At 44.8% G+C, this 18,295-nt stretch overlaps 1 protein-coding gene across 3 annotated transcripts in view; it reads left to right on the top strand.

Moving 5' to 3' along the window:
- Cyria (CYFIP related Rac1 interactor A) overlaps positions 1–18,295 on the top strand; it is a 113,616-nt gene that overhangs the window by 53,760 nt on the left and 41,561 nt on the right. The window contains exon 3 of one of the 3 annotated variants that reach the window (XM_087907247.1): positions 1,549–1,675. The exons of the other annotated variants lie outside the window; for them this stretch is intronic. The gene's annotated coding sequence lies outside the window, so the exon portion shown is untranslated. The remainder of the gene's footprint in view (positions 1–1,548; positions 1,676–18,295) is intronic. 3 annotated transcript variants of the gene reach the window in all.

Genomic DNA, 18,295 nt, shown 5'->3' with positions numbered 1-18,295 from the left:
CCGGACATAAACTTTAAGGGTTTGTTTGTGCGTTTCCGTCATGGTCTTGGTTCAGTCATCTAAACAGGGAAGTTCCATGTGGACTATGTTGTTTCTCATGTGTGTATGGCAAGCTTCCTGCGGAGGCGGCTTGTGGGGAAGCCCCTGGACTTCTGACCACCCTTCAGTGCAGACTTGGGGTAGACCATAAGTGCGAAAGTCTCCTTCTCCTCATGGTGTTTCCAAGCAGATATTTTAAGTTTCAATATTGTGTCTGTGTGTTGCATGCATGTGTGATTACATGTGTGTGTGTTCAGGATAGGGGTTCACATACCTTGTGTTGAGGCTAGAGACAGACAGCCTGTGTCCTCCTCCATCACCATCCGTCCACCTTCCTCTCTTGAGATGCTAAACTCAGAGCCATTTTTCAGGTAGCCAGGACATCTAGCAAGCCTGCAGTTGGCTCCACCCAGCCACCGGTGGCTACAGGCTTCTGTGGCCACGCTGGCCTTTCTGTGGTGCTAGGGATTCGAACTCAGGTCCTCATGATTGCACAGCAAGGGTCCTCGCCACCAAACCAGTCTCCCCAGCACCAGATCCCAATACTTCTCACGTGAGTTGTGGAAACAGGCTTTTCTGGCCCTGCACAAGAATTTCACTGCCCCTTGGAAGTGTCAGGTTGGCCATAAGACAGATGTTTTCCTACTCGGAAACACGATTTCAAAAATGTATCACGGAGGCTGAAGAGAGTAGTCACTAGCCCGAATGGCTAAATCTATTCATTTTTTCCCCTCTCAGAAGTCCCAACTCCGTTTCTCCCAAACTAGTCTTCAAGACTCCTGATTCTGAAATTACCTAGGAGCAGCAGGCGAGTGTCCACACCACGTATTGGGTATTCTAGCTCTGAGTTCAAACACTTCACCTTAGAAAGAAATGCTATTTAGGTGAATATTGCAGGTGTTGAAGGGGATTCTGCTTTGTTCTCTTGTCTAAGGGCTTTTGTGAGAAAAAAAAAAAAAACCGGAACTGTCATTTCTCATGTGAGGCAATGCCTCCCTCTAGTGGACACCATCTGTAATTGCAAGCTCCTCCATTGAAGGTCCTCATTGTAGCAGAAATAGCTGGTATAGCCACGCCCACTTGCCTTGGAGGTGATGAGAAAATTAAGTGAGAAGCTTTGTGTGATGAACCTCACAAAATATTGAGCACAGTGCTGGCAATCTGTGACTGGCCATCTGATCAGGGACACCTGGCTTTGGTGCAGGCCTGGGCAGAAGTAGGAAAATGAAAGAAGGCCCTTTGGGCCTCTGGGATTTCAGTGGCAAGACACCCGCTGTCATCTCTGATGTGAATTTGGGAAGGGACTGGAGAGTATGTGTCCTTACCTGGAACAGAGCTGTGAACACTGCCCACTCACCCAAGGGGAGAGACAGTCAGGGCCCTTCCTGAAGTGCCCTGGAGTCTCAGCCCGATGCCACCTCCCAGCACAGCTGGGAGTGTGGCACCCGTTGACACAGTGACATGGTGCTGTCATCTACGGAACATTTAATTGGTCTAGTCTGCGTGCAGGGCTGGCGTTGCATGGACCTCGTCTTTTGCCTTTCCTTCCGCTCTCGTGAAATGGTAGTCAGAGCTGAGTGAGCCCTACCCAACTCAAGCAACTCACCAGACACATGAGGATTATTTTTGTTTAAAGGTGAGCATTAAAATCTGGGTCTAAATGTTGAATTTGTCTAAAGGAGGAGGCTAGCCCTGCCATGGAGACAACAGATAAGGATGAGGCAGGGACTGAGGTCACTGAGTAGAGGTGAGGGGTGGGTGGAGTTAAATATGAACTGAAAAGTGTGTAGATCAATTTCTATTATACTTATAATTTCCACACATTTGGGGAAAGATTGTAACTTCCCAACTAGATGTTGCTACCCCGGGCAGTGTAAGTAGCTTTAAAGTCTCTCTCTGAGTCACCATTAAGAAAGCTGTGGATGTCGTGGCTTTGACACTTAGAAAGTCCACTCAAGTTAGTGCCCGGATGTTACAGTTTACTCTTCGTGTAACATGGGGAGATGTGATTTGATGTCCTGGGGCTGGGAATGTGGTATGTCCTCAATTTCCAGAACCCCAAAGGGAATGTGAGTTAGCCCTTGTATCAGCCTTTCTCAACCTGGGGGGGGGTCGAACCATTCTTTCACAGGGGTCACATATCACCCTGCAGATACATTACAATTCCTAACAGTAGCCAAATTGCAGTTAGTGAGTAGCAACGAATAATTGTATGGTTGGGGGTCACCATGACGCGAGGAAACTGCCTTAGAGGGCTGCAGCATTAGGAACGCGGAGAACCACCGCCTTAGATGAAGCTGCTGGGCAGTGGAGCCTGCTTTATGGAAGACATGCGAATGACTTGTAGTTAGCATATTGGTCCTTTTGTGTTGTGTGATTTCTTCTTCTTCTTCTTCTTCTTCTTCTTCTTCTTCTTCTTCTTCTTCTTCTTCTTCTTCTTCTTCTTCTTCTTCTTGCTCCTCCTCCTCTTCCTTCTGTTCCTCCTCCTCCTCCTTCTCCTCCTCTTTCTTCTCCTTCTTCTTCTCTTTCTCCTCTCCTCATTGGGTAAGGAATGTTGGCACAGGGAAGTGTTTCTGTGGCCACTTGGCCATGAGGTTATAGATGATAAAGATTGAAATTCCGTGCAAGAAAATGACCTTCCCCAACAACAACTTGGCCAACCAATAACCGAAGTGAGATTTTTGGCACAGTTTAACTTTCCAACTTGGCAGCTGCTTAACGGTTGATATCTTCCCAGTACCCAAGAGCTGAGCCACATTTCTGCCCTGCTTACTGGGTGAGATTTTCTATGCAACTGATCCCTGGTCATCTCTCCCTGACTCTCCTTAGCCACCCAAGAATGGACCTTCTGTTTTATGGTGATGTATTTATTACTCTCACGAATACCAGGCTCACAAATGACTTCTCTCTCCAAATGAGCCTCATGTTACTCTTCTGAAATTTGCATCCTAGTTTGGCATCCTGGAAGTCTGGTCAGCACCCTTTCGTAGTTTTTCAATGAGGAACTGTGCTCAGTGCCATACAGGTCAGCACACAACTGTTTTGGCCGTGGCTTCTGCAGCCTGACCCTCACCAGAAGCAACAAGCCAGGTGTGAAAGCTGGTTTCTGTTTCTCTAAACACTGAGTCGTAGTTCTGGGGTGTCAGATGTCAGATGAGTGGGCTAACACAGTGGCTTAAAATGTGAGTTTTCAGGAATGCCCTGTGCCTAAAGCCTGCCTTTGCTGGTTGCTGGCTATAACTATATGAGCTACTCAACATGTGCCAGTCTTCCTGCTTCTAAGTCAGACAAGAGCAGTGCCTAGCCTTGTGGATGCGATTTGACAATATCTGCGAAGTATTTAACACGGTGCTTATCACAGAATATATGCAGAGTGTGGGGCTGGGATCACTAATGAGATCCCTATGTAAGAATAAGTATTTAGTTTCATGTTTTCTTGGCTATAACTCAAGACACATGAGCCATGTGCTCTGACTGCCAAAACTTCCTGGTACCATCCTGGCCTCGTCAGTGGAACTGTAGCACCCAGATGGAGGAAAGATGAGGCCTGCAGCTTGGACCACACTTGAGGGCCTGCACACTGTTCTGGATACTATAGTAGCAGAATCTTGCTTTGATATAAGAAAGAGTTGTGTGTGTGTGTGTGTGTGTGTGTGTGTGTGTGTGTGTGTGTGTATGTATAGGGGGGCAGTGAATCTCAGGAAGACTTGAGAATTTCTTCTTCCCTGTGATATAAAGGAAGGAACTTGTTTTGTTTAAAAGGAGGCACTACAGCAGAATAATGGCTGGTGTTTTATTTATTTCATGCTATGTGTGTATATAGCATATAGATAGATGATAGATTATAATAGAAGATAGGTAGAAGATAGATATATGATAGATAGATAGATAGATAGATAGATAGATAGATAGATAGATAGATAGAAAGACAAACAGACAGACAGGTAGGTAGATAAGTTAGGTAGATAGATGTGTATGCATGCATATAGACAGATAGGTATTATACAGACGGACAGACAGACAGACAGACACACACACATGCTGACAGACAGGTAGGTAGATATAGATTTCCTACTGTGTCACAGGCTCTATTTGAGAAATTTAAGGGCATATAAATTAGTAGAGATAGATATAAAAATTTTAAAAAGAACCTAGGGGGTGGCATATAACAAAGGACTATTGTAGACATGACAGTTAGGCGGGGCTTCACAGAAAAGCAAACTGAACAGAGACCTGGAGAAAAGCAGTTCAAACAGAAGGACCAGCAAGGGCAAGGGACAGTTGTGGCTGGAGGCGTGAACTTGAACAAACAGAAGGAATAACACTGAAGACACCAAAGTACCTAAAGCAGAATAGAGAAGCTTTAGAAGGCGAGCAAGCTACGTAGATCTCCTGACTGGGACAAAAGTCACAGTCCCTTACGTGGAGGTCACTGAAGGGACTTGAGCTGAGGAGTGACCTGTTGTAATTTTTAATGCAAGGCTGTAGTAGCTAGATGGACAGCTACCTGAGTGGTTGGAACTGGGCAAGAATAGGGCTTGGGGACCTGCCGAGGAAGATACTGGGGATGCCCTAGAAAGGGATGGTCCATTCAGCTTGCTCTAGAACAATGTTGATGGGTACAAAGGATTAAACTCAAGCCCTGTCTCCAAGCTGAACTGAGCTATGGGATGTGTTGGCTTGAACTTGGGGTGTGAGAGGGGTCCAAATCAGGTCAGCAGCAGCCTTCATACAGAGCAGCCGGAAGCTCGTTCTGTTGCTACTTTCTGAGCTAGGGAACACCTTGAAAGGGGCTGATTTCCAAAGGAGAAATGAAGCCTTTGAATTCTGGACTTGTTAAGGTTGAGATCCCCCTGAGTGTCACCACTCCGTGTGGGCTCTAGGAGATGGGGGCACAGTGAGTTATAAACTGGGGTGGCCACAGCTCTTGTCCTTTGAGATCTCAGAGTCCTCGTAGATACCAACTGTGAAGAGACAAGAAACTCCCCCGTTAACCAGGATGGAACTCAGACTCGCCATTCCTAAGGGGGTGGCAATTGTGGCAATGGCCACTCGTGTGTTTTGCGGCAGTTAAAACTGTCTGTCTGCTCTCCAGTAAGGTGCAGACTGGCGAAAGTTAAGTGAGTGTTAAATGCACTGGTCAAGACTGCGGAACTAGTAAAAGGGGAGGCTGCTCTGCCATTTCATGCAGGGCCTTCCTGACTCCAAATACCATATTCTACACTTCAAAAGCCAGACCATTGCCCAGTTGGGGAGCCCAGTGGAGTGATCTGATCTGTCATCCAACTTTCAAAGATTACAACCTTGCTAGAAAATTCTACCATTCATCCCCAGCATAAAGTTAAGACTATTCCACGTGGGCCATTACCGATGTCAGGCGAAGCAGCATGTTCAGGGGTATACACGATGTTGTCCACGCCAACACATGAAACACAATGGTGGTATGTCTACAGCAGAAGTAACAACAGTGTTCGGGAATTGGAGTATTGGGGGTTAAGGTCACTGTTCTGATCAAACATAATGATACTACCAGTAAGCGCTGTAGTCCTTTTTCTGACTTTATGTGAACAAGGCGGCCATACCCGTCCTATTGAAAGCAATCAGAGGAAAACTGTTTTTTGTCACCCTGACCAAGTGTCAGGCAGGCACTCTGTCTTTCACATATTATAATCTCAGAGCAGCCAAATGAATGGTGTGAACTTCGGTTAGAAAGTATTATTTAGAGGGTTATATGACTTATCCAAAGTACTGAAGCTAATACCAATTGCAATTGCACGGCTCCTGATCCCCAAAGCTCACGCCCACCCCACTTTCAAAGCAAAAGGCAAAAAGTCTGGAAATCCGGAGAATCAGTCTTCCATGAGCTACAGGGTCTCGATGTTCCTGGCCTGCAGTTCCAGGCATGGCCAGCAGAGGGACGCATGCACCGGATTTCTAGGTCTCACTGCCTGAAGCCATGTTGAATGAGCCAATGTCTGCTCCTTGGACTCTGAGATCTAAACGTCTCCTTGGCAGGAAATCCTTTAGGAGCAGGACGGGGTTGTGCAAACACCCTTACAATGTCCGTTTGTGTGTGAGCACATGGCTTCTCCTATGTCTCCCACAATGCTCTGTTTTGGGGGAGGATAATGGGCCTCTGTGGACCCCTCCGCCTTGTCATGCAAAGGGGAGTGACCTGTGTTTGTCATAAATGAGCTCTTGTATGATTAATAGCCCTGTGAATGAGCCCAGTGCAGCCGCTCAGCGCCCGCCATCCCCTGGCGGTGGTCTGCATCGTCTTTCTTCCCTTGGCTGAAGCAGCTGCTGCGGATTTTCTTACTAAAAAAGAAAATGAGTTGTTTTATCCGCGGCTGTAGTTCCGTAGATGCAAGGCAGAGGGCGCACATAACTAGTGTTTGCTCTGGGGATGAGCAGGGGTCCAAAGGTAATCCTTTACCAACATTCTGTGTGTCAGTACCGAAAGGGAAGTATAATGGTTTGCTTTTTATGGACAAGGAAAACCCAGAATTCTAGAGTAGGATGACACCCCCGTGGTCTCCGAAGCTCACAGTGTTTCCAAGAAGTGATTTTCCTTTTTTTAAAGGCAGCTGAGATCACAGGTTCTCTTTCATGCAACCTGTCCATCCATCTATACGTTCCGTTTCCCCATTTTAACATAAATGAGGGATTTTATTCCTGGGCTCCAGTGCAGTTACTGTACATCTTGGAAATGTGTCTTTTTATACATGTATACATATTTAGTAGAAGGCTGGTTTTCATCAGATTTTCAAAATAGCCTCCTGAACTCCCAAAAGGTTCAAGCACTCCCCAAAATGTTGAGATCTGGGGGAATGCTGATTTTTTTTTTACCCGTTCGTAACAATGAGTGTTGGATCTGTTTGCAGTCAATGCTATTGTCTTATTATCCAATGACTGCTTAGCCAGTACTTGTGGTCCATCTCAGAAAACAGCAGGAAAGAGGAATTGTCTGTCTGGACCTGGGTGTGATGCAAGGGCAGAGGTGTAGACAGGGTGCTATTGGAATGAGAAATGCACCTACAAATAAATAAGAAACAGCCCCTTAAAAATGTGTGACAGCCAAGATTGCTAATTCTGCCCCGGGGGACCTTTGAAGGTGCTTTGAGATCTGGTGTCAGGTCAGACCTTCCCAGGCATGAGGGTGTCCTTGGCAGAGGAAGCACAGAGGGAAAAGAAGCAAAAACGGGGCAGAATTCCATGCCAAGTCCATATTCCCATGAGGTTCTCTGGGTGTGGAATTTGGAAGAAAACTCTGGACTAATTTTATGGGCTTTCCGGACACCAGAAAAGTCTTGGGGCATTTGTGCTGAAGTAGCCGTCTATGGATTCTGCTGATTTCTGATCCCACTTGCCTCATGGGGTCTCACTCAGGAAGTAGGCCCAGGTGCCAGACTCACATCTGCCAGCTCTGCTCCCACTGCCTCTTCCAGGGCTGGGTTGCTGTCCCCATAGCATGTTTGGGGCTCAAGCCAGGGCCTAAGGAGTTAGTATTGTTTATGGGAAGGAGTGGTTTCAAAATCAATGAGATGACTCCTTTCAAGAACAAAGACATTAATCTTTCTTGACTCTGAAATCTCAAGTGAGATTTCAATACTTTGGGCATTCTTTTTTTTTTCCTTTTGTTAATTATTTTTTTTAAAAGAAAACAAACTGTCTTTTTTTCATTTTACATACCAATCCCAGTTCCCACTCCCTCCCCCCTCCCATTCTCTGCACCCCTCCACCCTGCATCCATTCCTCAAAGAGGGTAAGGCACATTGCTTTGGGGGAAGGTCCAAAGCCCTCCCTACTATATGTAGGCTGAACAAAGTATCCATGCAAAGAGAATAGGTTTCAAAAAGTCAGTACATGCAACAGAGATAAATCCTGCTGCTACTGCCAGTGACCCCAGCCATGCAACTCTCAACCACATTCAGGGGAATTAGTTTGAACATATGCTGTTTTCTGCCCTGTCTGGCTGGAGTTGGTGAGCTCCCATTAGCTCAGGTAGACTGTTTCAGTGGGTGTCCCCATCATGGTCTTGACCTCTTTGCGCATATTCTCACTTCTCCCCTTCTTCATCTGGACTTTGGGAGCTCAGTCCAGTGCTCCGTTGCAGGTGCCTCTGTTTCAATCAATTGCTGGATGAAGGTTCTATGGTGATATTCGTCAGTCTGATTATAGGGCAAGGCCAGTTCGGGCACCCTCTCCTCTATTGCTTAGGGTCTTACTGGAGTCATCCTTGTGGTTTCCTGAGAATTTCTCTAGTGCCAGGTTTCTTACTAGCCCCATACTGGCTCCCTCAATCAAAATATATCTTTCCTTGCTCTGATCTCTGTCCTTTCTTCATCTCGACTATCCTATTTCCTCAAGTTCTCTTCATCCTGTCCCCTCATCTTTCATTTCCACCCTCCCTACTCCCCCACCCCCATGCTCCCAATTTTGTCACGCAATCTTGTCAATTTCCCCATTCCAGGTGGATCTATGTATGTTTTTCTTAGGGTTCATCCTGTTACTTAGCTTCTCTAGGATCATCAACTATAGGTTCAATATCCTTTGTTTATAGCTACCATCCACTTATGAATGAGTACATACCATATTCATCTTCTTAGGTCTGGGTTACCTCACTCAGGATAGTGTTTTCTCATTCTATCCATTTGCATGCAAAATTCAAGATGTCATTTTTTTTGTTTTGTTTTGTTTTGTTTTTACTGCTGAGTAGTACTCTAATGTGTAAATGTGCCACCTTTTCTTTTTTTTCATTTTTCGGTTGAGGGGCAACTAATTTCTTTCCAGGATCTGCCTATTACAAATAATGCTGATATGAACATAGCTGAACAAATGTCTTTGTAATGTGATTGAGCATCTTTTGGGTATATGCCCAAGAGTGGTATTACTGGATCCTGAGGTAAGTTGATTCCTAATTGTCTGAGAAACTGCCATACTGATTTCCAAAGTGGTTGTACAAGTTTGCATTCCCACCAGCAATGGAGGAGTGTTCCCCTTACTCCACATCCTTTCCAGCATAAGCTATCATTGGTGTTTTTAATATTAGCCATTCTGACAGGTGTAAGATGGTATCTCAAAGTTGTTTTGATTTGCTTTTCCCTGATGGCTAAGGATGTTGAGCATTTCCTTAAGTGTCTTTCAGCCACTTGAGAGTCTTCTGTTGAGAATTCTCTGTTTAGTTCTGTGCCCCATTTTTAATTGGGTTATTTAGAATTTTGATGTCTATTTTCTTGAGTTCTTTATATATTTTGTAGATCACTCTTTTGTCTGATGTGGGGTTGGTGAAGATCTTTTCCCATTCAGTAGGCTGCCTTTTTGTCTTATTGACTGTGTTTTTTGCTTAACAGAAGCTTCTCAGTTTCAGGAGGTCCCATTTATTTATTGTTGCTCTCAGTATCTGTGCTACTGGGGTTATATTTAGGAAGTGGTCTCCTATGCCCATCATTGAAAGCTACTTTCCACTTTCTCTTCTATCAGGTTGTGTGGTCGGATTTTTATTGAGGTCTTTAATCCATTTGGACTTGATTTTTGTGCATGGCAATAGATATGGATTTATTTTCATTCTTCTACATGTTGACATCCAGTTAATCCAGCACCATTTATTGAAGATGCTTTCTTTTTTCCGTCGTATAATTTTAGTATCTTTGTCAAAAATCAGGTGTTCATAGATGTGTGGATTAATATCTGGGTCTTCAATTTGATTCCACTGGTCAACCTCTCTGTTTTTATGTCAATATCAAGCTGTTTCATTACTGAAGCTCTGTAATAGATTTTGATGTCAGGGATGGTGATGCCTCCAGAAGTTTCTTTATTGCACAGGATTATTTTCACTGTCCTGGGTTTTTTGTTTTTCCATATGAAGTTTTATGCACCTATGTTCATGAGTGAGATTGGTCTGTAAATCTCTTTCTTGATTGAGTCTTTGTGTGGTTTTGGTATTAGGGTTACTGTATCCTAATAAAGAGTTTGGCAATGTCTCATCTGTTTCTATTATGTGAAATACTTTGAAGAGAATAGGTATTAGCTCTTCTTTGGTGTTCTGGTAGAATTCTGCACTGAAACCATCTGGCCCTAGGAATTTTTTTGGTTGGGAGGCTTTTGATGACAACTTCTATTTCCTTGCAGGTCTATTTAAATTGTCCACCTGGTGTTTATTAATTTTGGTATGTGGTACCTATCCAGAAAATTGTTCATTTCTTTTACATTTTCCAGTTTTGTGAAGTGCAGGTTTTTGTAATATGACCTAATAATTCTCTGAATTTTCTTAGTGTCTGTTGTTATGTCCCCTTTTCATTTCTAGTTTTGTTAAATTGGATGTCCTCTCTCTGCCTTTTGATTAGCATGGATAAGGGTTTGTCTATCTTGTTTATTTTCTCAAAGAACCAGCTCTTTGTTTCATTGGTTCTTTGTATTGTTTTCTTTGTTTCTATTTTATTGATTTCAGTCCTCAATTTATTTCCTATCTTCTACTCATCCTGGGTGAGTCTGCCTCTTTTTGTTCTAAAACTTTCAGGTGTGCTATTAAGTCACTAGTGTGAACTTTCTCCACTTTCTTTGTGTAGGCACTTTGTGCTATGAACTTTCCTCTTAGCACTGCTTTCATAGTGTTCCATAGATTTGGGTACGTTGTGCCTTCATTTTCGATGAAGTTTAGTAAGTTTTAAATTTCTTTCTTTATTTCTTCCTTGACCCAGGGGTGGTTCAATAGAGCACCGTTTAATTTCCATGTGTTTGTGGGCTTTTTGAAATTAGTGTTGCTGTTGAATTCTAACTGTAAACCATGATGATCCTATAAGACACAGGGGATTACTTCAATTATTTTGTATCTGTTGAGATTTGCCTTGTTACTGAGTATGTGATCAGTTTTAGAGAAGGTTCCATGAAGTGCTAAGAAGAAGGTATATTCTTTTGTGTTTGGGTGGAATGTTCTGTAGATGTCTGTTAAGTTCATTTGATTCATAACATCTGTTAGTTCCCTTATTTCTCTGTTCATTTTCTGTCTGACAAACATGTCCACTGGTGAAACAGGGGCATAGGGCCTAGAGAGTGAGGTGTCCCACTGGGTGGCTGATCACTCACCTCTTGGTCCTCTCCTGTAGTAGCAGGCTGTGTTTCCTACTTTGGGCAGTCTATGTTCTTGAAACTACATGAAGCTCTAGTGCTTCTGGGATTTTAATATATGCAATGACTTTTGATTAAGTTTTTGATGCTTATGTGATGTTTGGGATCTTGGGGACTCTTTCCTATATTGCTTTCCTTCCTCAGTCCTTGACTTATTGTTTTATGTTTACTTCCTGACGGAAAACTAGAAACTTCAAGAAGAGAGGTGAGTGTGTGTGTGTGTGTGTGTGTGTGTGTGTGTGTGTGTGTGTGTGTGTTGGGAGTGGTGAAGATAGATAGCTCAATTGGTAAAGTGCTTGCTTTGCAAGCATGAGAGCCTGAGCTGCTCCTTACACCCCATTTGGAAAAGGTAGACATGATGGTGAATGCTTGTAGTCCCCCGTGTGAGGGAGGCAGTCACAGTTGGATTCTGGGATGAGTTGGCCAGACAACCTAACCTGCAGGCCATTCAGAAACCCTGTCTCATAAAACAAGGTGGGTAGAGCCTGAGGAATGGCATATGGAGCTCCATATCTGTACACACTTGCATAGGTTTATGCACTAATACATATATGCACATACACACACTGTTCATTCATGCATAGACACAGTGTACACACATACACACACTTGTACACTTGTACACAGATATACCCCACACATGAACACACACATGCTGCTCACTCATACACAGGCACACTACACACACACACACACACACACACACACACACACACACACGATACAGCTAACCTTGGGTTGAAACCAGAAATGGTAGGGATTTAATTCATCAACTTTCATTTTGCACGTACCGTGACATCTCTCGTGATGTGCTCGGGAACCAGTGACTGGTCTGAGGAGCCTTCACTATCTCATGGGGGAGGCTAGGGAAATGGTGCTGCTACTGGGGCTGATAAAAACAAAACAAAACAAAACAAAAAAAAAACACTGTGCAGAGTGGAAGAGACAGAGCAGGAAGCAGTATGGAGGGTAGCTGAGGGAGAATGCAAAGAGAATGGTCCAAGGGATGCGGCAGATTAGAGACAGTTTCTGGCTGATGTAATCAAGTAGATGCCAGAGGCTTAAATATACCAAACGCAGGGGTAGGAAACACAGGAAGTGAGTGTATTATTGCCAAACCAAGTTGCTATGCCTGTGGGAAGTGCACCCAGATGTTTGGGCCTATGACTGAGGACCAGAACTGAGATGACATTGGCGTATGGATGGAAACTGGAGTCAGGGATATCTTAGCAGAAATGGCAAGGAAATGTGAAGAAAGATTTATTGCAGATATGGGTCCTGCCAGAGGTCCCTTCCTAGGGATGAATGGGGAGATGGGACAGATACTGCTGCATCCTTTGAGGAGTAGTGTAAGCAAAACCCTCCCCATGCCAGAGCAGAGCTGTTTTAGGAGGATAGCCAGCAGGACACGTGGTACTCAGCCCCTCGTACAGCCCCATCTCTCCCAGTAGGGTCCCCTCTGTTCTTTGAGGGAAAGAACATTGAACAACAACGTGCTAACCTAGAGGACTGGGGGTCTATGCCCTCTCATTAACTGACTGTTGGAGCAGCCTAGGTGGCAGGTAACTTCTAGGTGGTCATTTCCTTTTCTAGACTGAAGCTGAAGCCACCCAAGGATAGTGGAAACAGCATTCCCAGCACAGCAGAGATAGTCAAAGGCTTTGCCGAGACTCAGGCCTCTGGGGCTCCTTGCCCCACCCACGGTGTCTCTTTCCACCTGAGATTCAGCACGTCCAGCCTGGGTGGGCTGGCTCTCTCCGCTTTCTCTGGAAAGGAGCGAACCTTTCAAAATGTTTCCTCCTATCCCTGTTCTGGAATCTATGAGAAGACTGAGCAAATGCACTAATACTTTCTCAGCGCCGGGTCAGTCCAAATCCCGGCCCCACTTGAATTGCTTCCGTCCTCACGAGAATTTGAAATGCAGGGAGAGGCACGTTGATTCTCATTCTCTAAACAGAGTCTAATTTCACCCTCATTTCTTGGCCATTTTTTTTTTTTTTGCTGCTGTAATATTGGTGTTTATGGGAGAATTAGTCGTGATGAGGTAAAAGTCTATTTTAGAAAGCTGAACTCAGATATTGAAGGGGCTATTTTAGCCTGCACTTAATTGCTCGGCTCCATTATGGGCTCTTGGTGTGGAGTGTGTGTGTGTGTGTGTGTGTGTGTTGTGTTGTGTTGTGAATTCCTGTGGGTTGGCTTTGAACTGGACTTCAGGAGCTTGGATTCCCCAGAGGATGTCAAAGCCTTCAGAGGGACACCTCGGTATTAACAATCATGAGAATATTCAACACATTTTCCCATTTGAGCGACATTACTTGTAGTGTTAAAACGTTTTGAAAACACATTTAAGCCATTAACTCATTTTTATGGTCAGATGAAAGTGCCTAATAGAGTCAGTTCTGCTTTGTTCCTCCTTCGTCTTGGAATGAAATTGTCTGTTGGATTCTTGGCAACTCATTCTGCGGCGGAACTAAAAACGTTATGACTTCATCCCCAAGATGGCAAATTGGTGAAGACTCACCACCCAGCCCAACTAATTTACACTACTAAACTGCCTGGCAGATTCAGTTTCCTAGAGTTAATAAGCTAAAACACTTCATTCTGTTGATGCAATCCCCCCTAGAAGTATTTGTGGGGTGTGTGTGTGTGTGTGTGTGTGTGTGTGTGTGTGTGTGTGTGTGTCAGAGTACAACCTCAGGTGCCACCATGCTCTTATGAGACAGTCTTTCATTGGCCTGTAGCTCACCAAGTATGCTAGGCTGACTGGCACTACAAATGTATACTACCCTGCCCAGATTTTTCTGTGTGCATTCTGGGGCATCATTCTCGAGTCTCCATTCTTGCAAGGTGTCTTAGCCAGTATTCTTTTGCTATGAATAGATACCATGACCATGGCAACTCTTAAGCATTTGCTTGGGGCTTGCCTATAGTTTTAGAGGTTTAGTCCATTATCATCATGGCAGGAAGCATGGTGGCATGCAGGGAGGCATGATGCTGGAAAAAAAAGAGCTGAGAGTTCTACATCTGGATCCACAGACAGCAGGAAAAGAGAACCTCCAGGCCTGGCTTGTGCTTTTGTAGCGGCAAAGCTCACCCTTAGTGGCACACTTCCTCCAACAAGGCCACACCTATCCAACAAGGCCACACCTATCCAACAAGGCCATGCCCCTATCCTTCTCAAGTAGTGCCACTCACTGATGACTAAGCATTCAAATCCATGGGCTTTGGGGGGTCATTTATTACTCAAACTAACATACAAGGCAAGCACTTTATCTGGTGAGCTATGGCTTCAACCTAAGAAGCGTGATTTTGTGGGCTCTTTTTTTTTCAACCTCCCAATTTGTATCCTATATGGTATAAAATTGAAAAAATGAAATGTATGCCCTGGCAATGGTGAAGCATGCATGGACAGCCCATATAAGGCGGTTCTGTTGAACTTGTCCATGTTGGATTTCGTGGTCCAAGTTGATGAGGACAACTGACCAGGTCTCTTCCTCAAGAGGGCATCAGATCTCATTACAGATGGTTGTGAGCCACCATGTGGTTGCTGAGAATTGAACTCAGGGCTTTTGGGAGAGCAGGCAGTGTGCCCTTAACCGCTGGCCATCTGTCATTTGCTTCACTTGCGGTTCTAAATAGCCAGAACTAGAGTTTACCGCAAGAGTTTTGGTCTACAGAGGCTGTTTCTGTGGTGAAAGGAACTTTCTTTTATCTAACCGCTAAAGGCCCCACAATGGAGTTGACTTAAACAAGCAGACAACGGGCAGATTCTCGGGAGATCACACACACACACACACACACACACACACACACACACACACACACAAACATTAACAAGAGGTGGGAGAGAATACCTAACTTGGAAGGGTGCTGTCAGTTCTTGCCTTCCTTCCTGCAAGTTCATCTTGTGGAGAACATGACCTATGGCAGAGAAGAGAACCTCAGCAAAGTCCGTTTCTGTGCTGCAGGAAAGAGAGAGAGAGAGAGAGAGAGAGAGAGAGAGAGAGAGAGAGAGAGAGAGAGAGATTGAGAAGCAGGTGGCAAGGGAGCCAGAGAGACCTTGCTTCTCTTCTGGGTCAGAGATACAGTGGGCCAGATGCTGCATTCAGAGGCTGGCTCATAGACCCCAGCAAAATCCGACTCCAATAATATCATCAAGTCAGACTCAAGGCAGAGCAAGGTGGTCAGGTAGCAGTGTAGCCAAAGGCACTGTCCCGAGAGATGGGAGGCCCACTTGGAGCTTTGCCTCAATCCTAAGCAAAGTCACTGTCTGTGTGAATAGTTCCCAGGTGTCCATATTTTATAAGCCAGTAAAACTTCAAGATACACGCTGGGCTGGGAAAAGACAGCAGTCGCCTTCAGGCTGTAAAATAAATCAAAACAGAAATACAGACGTGTGTGGTTAGTGCTAGCCCTCTGAAGAGCTGCTGGTGAGCATTTGCTTTTCTCATTTGCGTTCGGGGAACTGATGCTTAGGAACTCCTGGACAAAGCGTTGACTGTCTGCCAGGCCCCCCGCTCTAAGTGCTAGGAATGCAATGAGGTGTGATAACAACAGCTCAGTCCCAGAACACCTCAGGTTCAGAGAGACCCATGAGAAAGTGTGTAGTTGTGGTCCTGAGTCAAGCCACAGGATGCCTACAGGGAGCAAAGCGAAGCACCTTGCTCAACATCATAAGGCTTTTTCTTGTGGTTGCAATGAGGTGAATAATCATGATGATATAATATAATCGGGATGATATAATATAATCAGGATGATATAATAATGGGGTTCCTTTCCAAGAACCCAGACTCTCACACCCATTCCTTTTCTTTCATAACCCAGAGTGCAATTAGTGCTGCCCATATATGCATGGATATAGGACAGCCACAGGAACACGGTCAATCTACCAGGAGCCACTGTCCTCAAGAAATTGCCTCTCCTTTTCCTGGAAGCCATCAGCTGTCCATAGCTCCGAAACTGAGGTGGAGGGGGGGAGATGAGTGTGAATTGAGATCGCAATGGTTTCTATTTCATGTATTGGTTGTGAAAGTTAAACCCCACAAGGTGTGAGGTGCTGTCACCACCTGCAGGTGCTGGTGAGTGTGAGAGAGGAAGAGACACACATGTAAGGGCCCTGTGGCAATGTGGGAGCCATAACAATGTGGCTAGAGTCGGGGGAGCAGGAGGAAGGAAAGAGGGTTCAGAGCAAGTGAGCAGAGGCCAGGATTTCTGTGGCCAGGGCATGCATTTGGGTGCCCACTGTCCCGCAGGCAGTGGGTATCCATGGGAACTTATGAAGGTTTATCAGCAATGTGGACATGAATGGGGACAGGGGAGACTAGCCTGAGCTTGGGAATATTGAGCTGGATGCTGTTTGTAGGACGTAGGTAAGCACTGAGGGGTCACACAGATGACTCTCCATGGGACGGCTGAACAGTGTGCAAAGCTTCCAATTCCCACTGAGGATGTCATTGTCGGGGGAGAACTGAGCCTGCTCCATCAGCATGCATGGGAGAGACACTTCTAACAGAGAGTGTAAACCCTTGAGCGATGGAAGCACACTGTACTTTACAAAGTAATGTCTTAAACCGGGTGGTGGTGGCGCATGCCTTTAATCCCAGCACTCGGAGGCAGAGGCAGGCAGATCTCTGTGAGTTCAAGGTCAGCCTGGTCTACAAGAGCTAGTTCCACAACAGGCTTCAAAGGTACAGAGAAACCCTGTCTCAAAAAACCAAAACCAAAAAAACAAACAAACAAAAAAGCAAAGTAATGTCTGTAAAAGCGGCATCCCATTACTTTCGTGTCCATCAACAAAGTATGAGATGGAGATACATGACTCTGGCCCCCCCGCTGTAATCCACGGCAGCCATCAGCAGAGCCCGTTTCTTTTGTCTTGTAAATTAAGATATGAAAAAGAGGACCCCAATGCCCAGTACTTCGGGAGGAATTTGGGGATGCATTGAGACTGCAGATCTCCGTCTGGAATGTCTGAGAATGGGACATTCACTATCCCTCGTGTCATGGTATTCTTAAAATGAGTCTCAGAATGCGGGGATCCATGACTTTACAAACTTATGTTGATGAAGTGACCGGATAACTTCCTTGATAAAGATGCGATGTCATATGAATACACACCATTGTATGCTTGATTTATTTATGGTTTATAAACTATGTCACAGAGGAAATAAAAGTATCATCAACTGTAACTTCTTAATTCCCAAAATATGGAACTGCAGTTAATGTGAGTCTTTGATTCTTAAAGTCTTTGTACCAAAAGACTAAATAATGCTACACTCGGGAAGATAGTGGCTCATTCAAAGTGCTAGCGAACTCCACCCTTTCTGATGGAGGCACTGACTTAGTTTCTATCTTAAACTCTCAAAAAAAAAACTGTTGCAAAACAAACACTGTTAAGACCACCATTTTGTTTTCTCCCTCTGCCCTTGAGTGTCCTGAATTCCTGAAGGTTTATAGAAATTGCTTTGGTATAGGAATTCAATTTCTACATGGTCATAACTTTAAAAAAAAGTCTTCTAGATGGATTTTATAAAACCAGCTCCTGAAAACTGATCATGGAGATCTTGATGTACATGGTTCAAAGGTCCTTATTCACGTTTCCCCACAACCTGTTAGGTGGTATTTGTGGACAGCAATGAGGGTTTCCTTGTGTTTGTTCCTTCTCTGCACTTGGGATAAAAATGCTAGGACCCAAAGCAAGTGACAGATTTATGGTTCCAGAGGAGTAAGAGTCTGTTATGACAGGGAGGCATGGCCTCCAGGAAAGGAAGCTGGGAGATTGGTTCAGCTGCAAACGTGAAGGCAGGGGGAGCCAACCAGAACTAGGGTGAGGCTATGAACTCTCAAAGCCCGCCCCCAGTGACATACTTTCTCTAGCAAGCCAGTGGTACCTCCCTAAACAGAGTCATCAACAGGCACCAAGCTTTCAACTCTGTGAGCCAATGAGGCACTGACTGCATCCCTTAAATTATGGGGCACAGCTTTTTCTTTCTTCCTTTCTTTCTTCCTTTCTTTCTGTCTTTCTGTCTGTCTGTCTGTCTGTCTGTCTGTCTTCTTTTTTTTTTCGTGGGATGGGTAGGGGGGAGGTTTCAAATTAAGGTTTGTCTTTGTAGCTCTGGCTGCCTTGGAA

The sequence above is a fragment of the Myodes glareolus genome, chromosome 6 (assembly GCF_982192425.1).
Source record: "Myodes glareolus chromosome 6, mMyoGla1.1, whole genome shotgun sequence".
In the NCBI taxonomy this organism is placed as follows: Eukaryota; Metazoa; Chordata; class Mammalia; order Rodentia; family Cricetidae; genus Myodes; species Myodes glareolus.
This window is presented reverse-complemented; position numbering and strand designations above follow the sequence as displayed.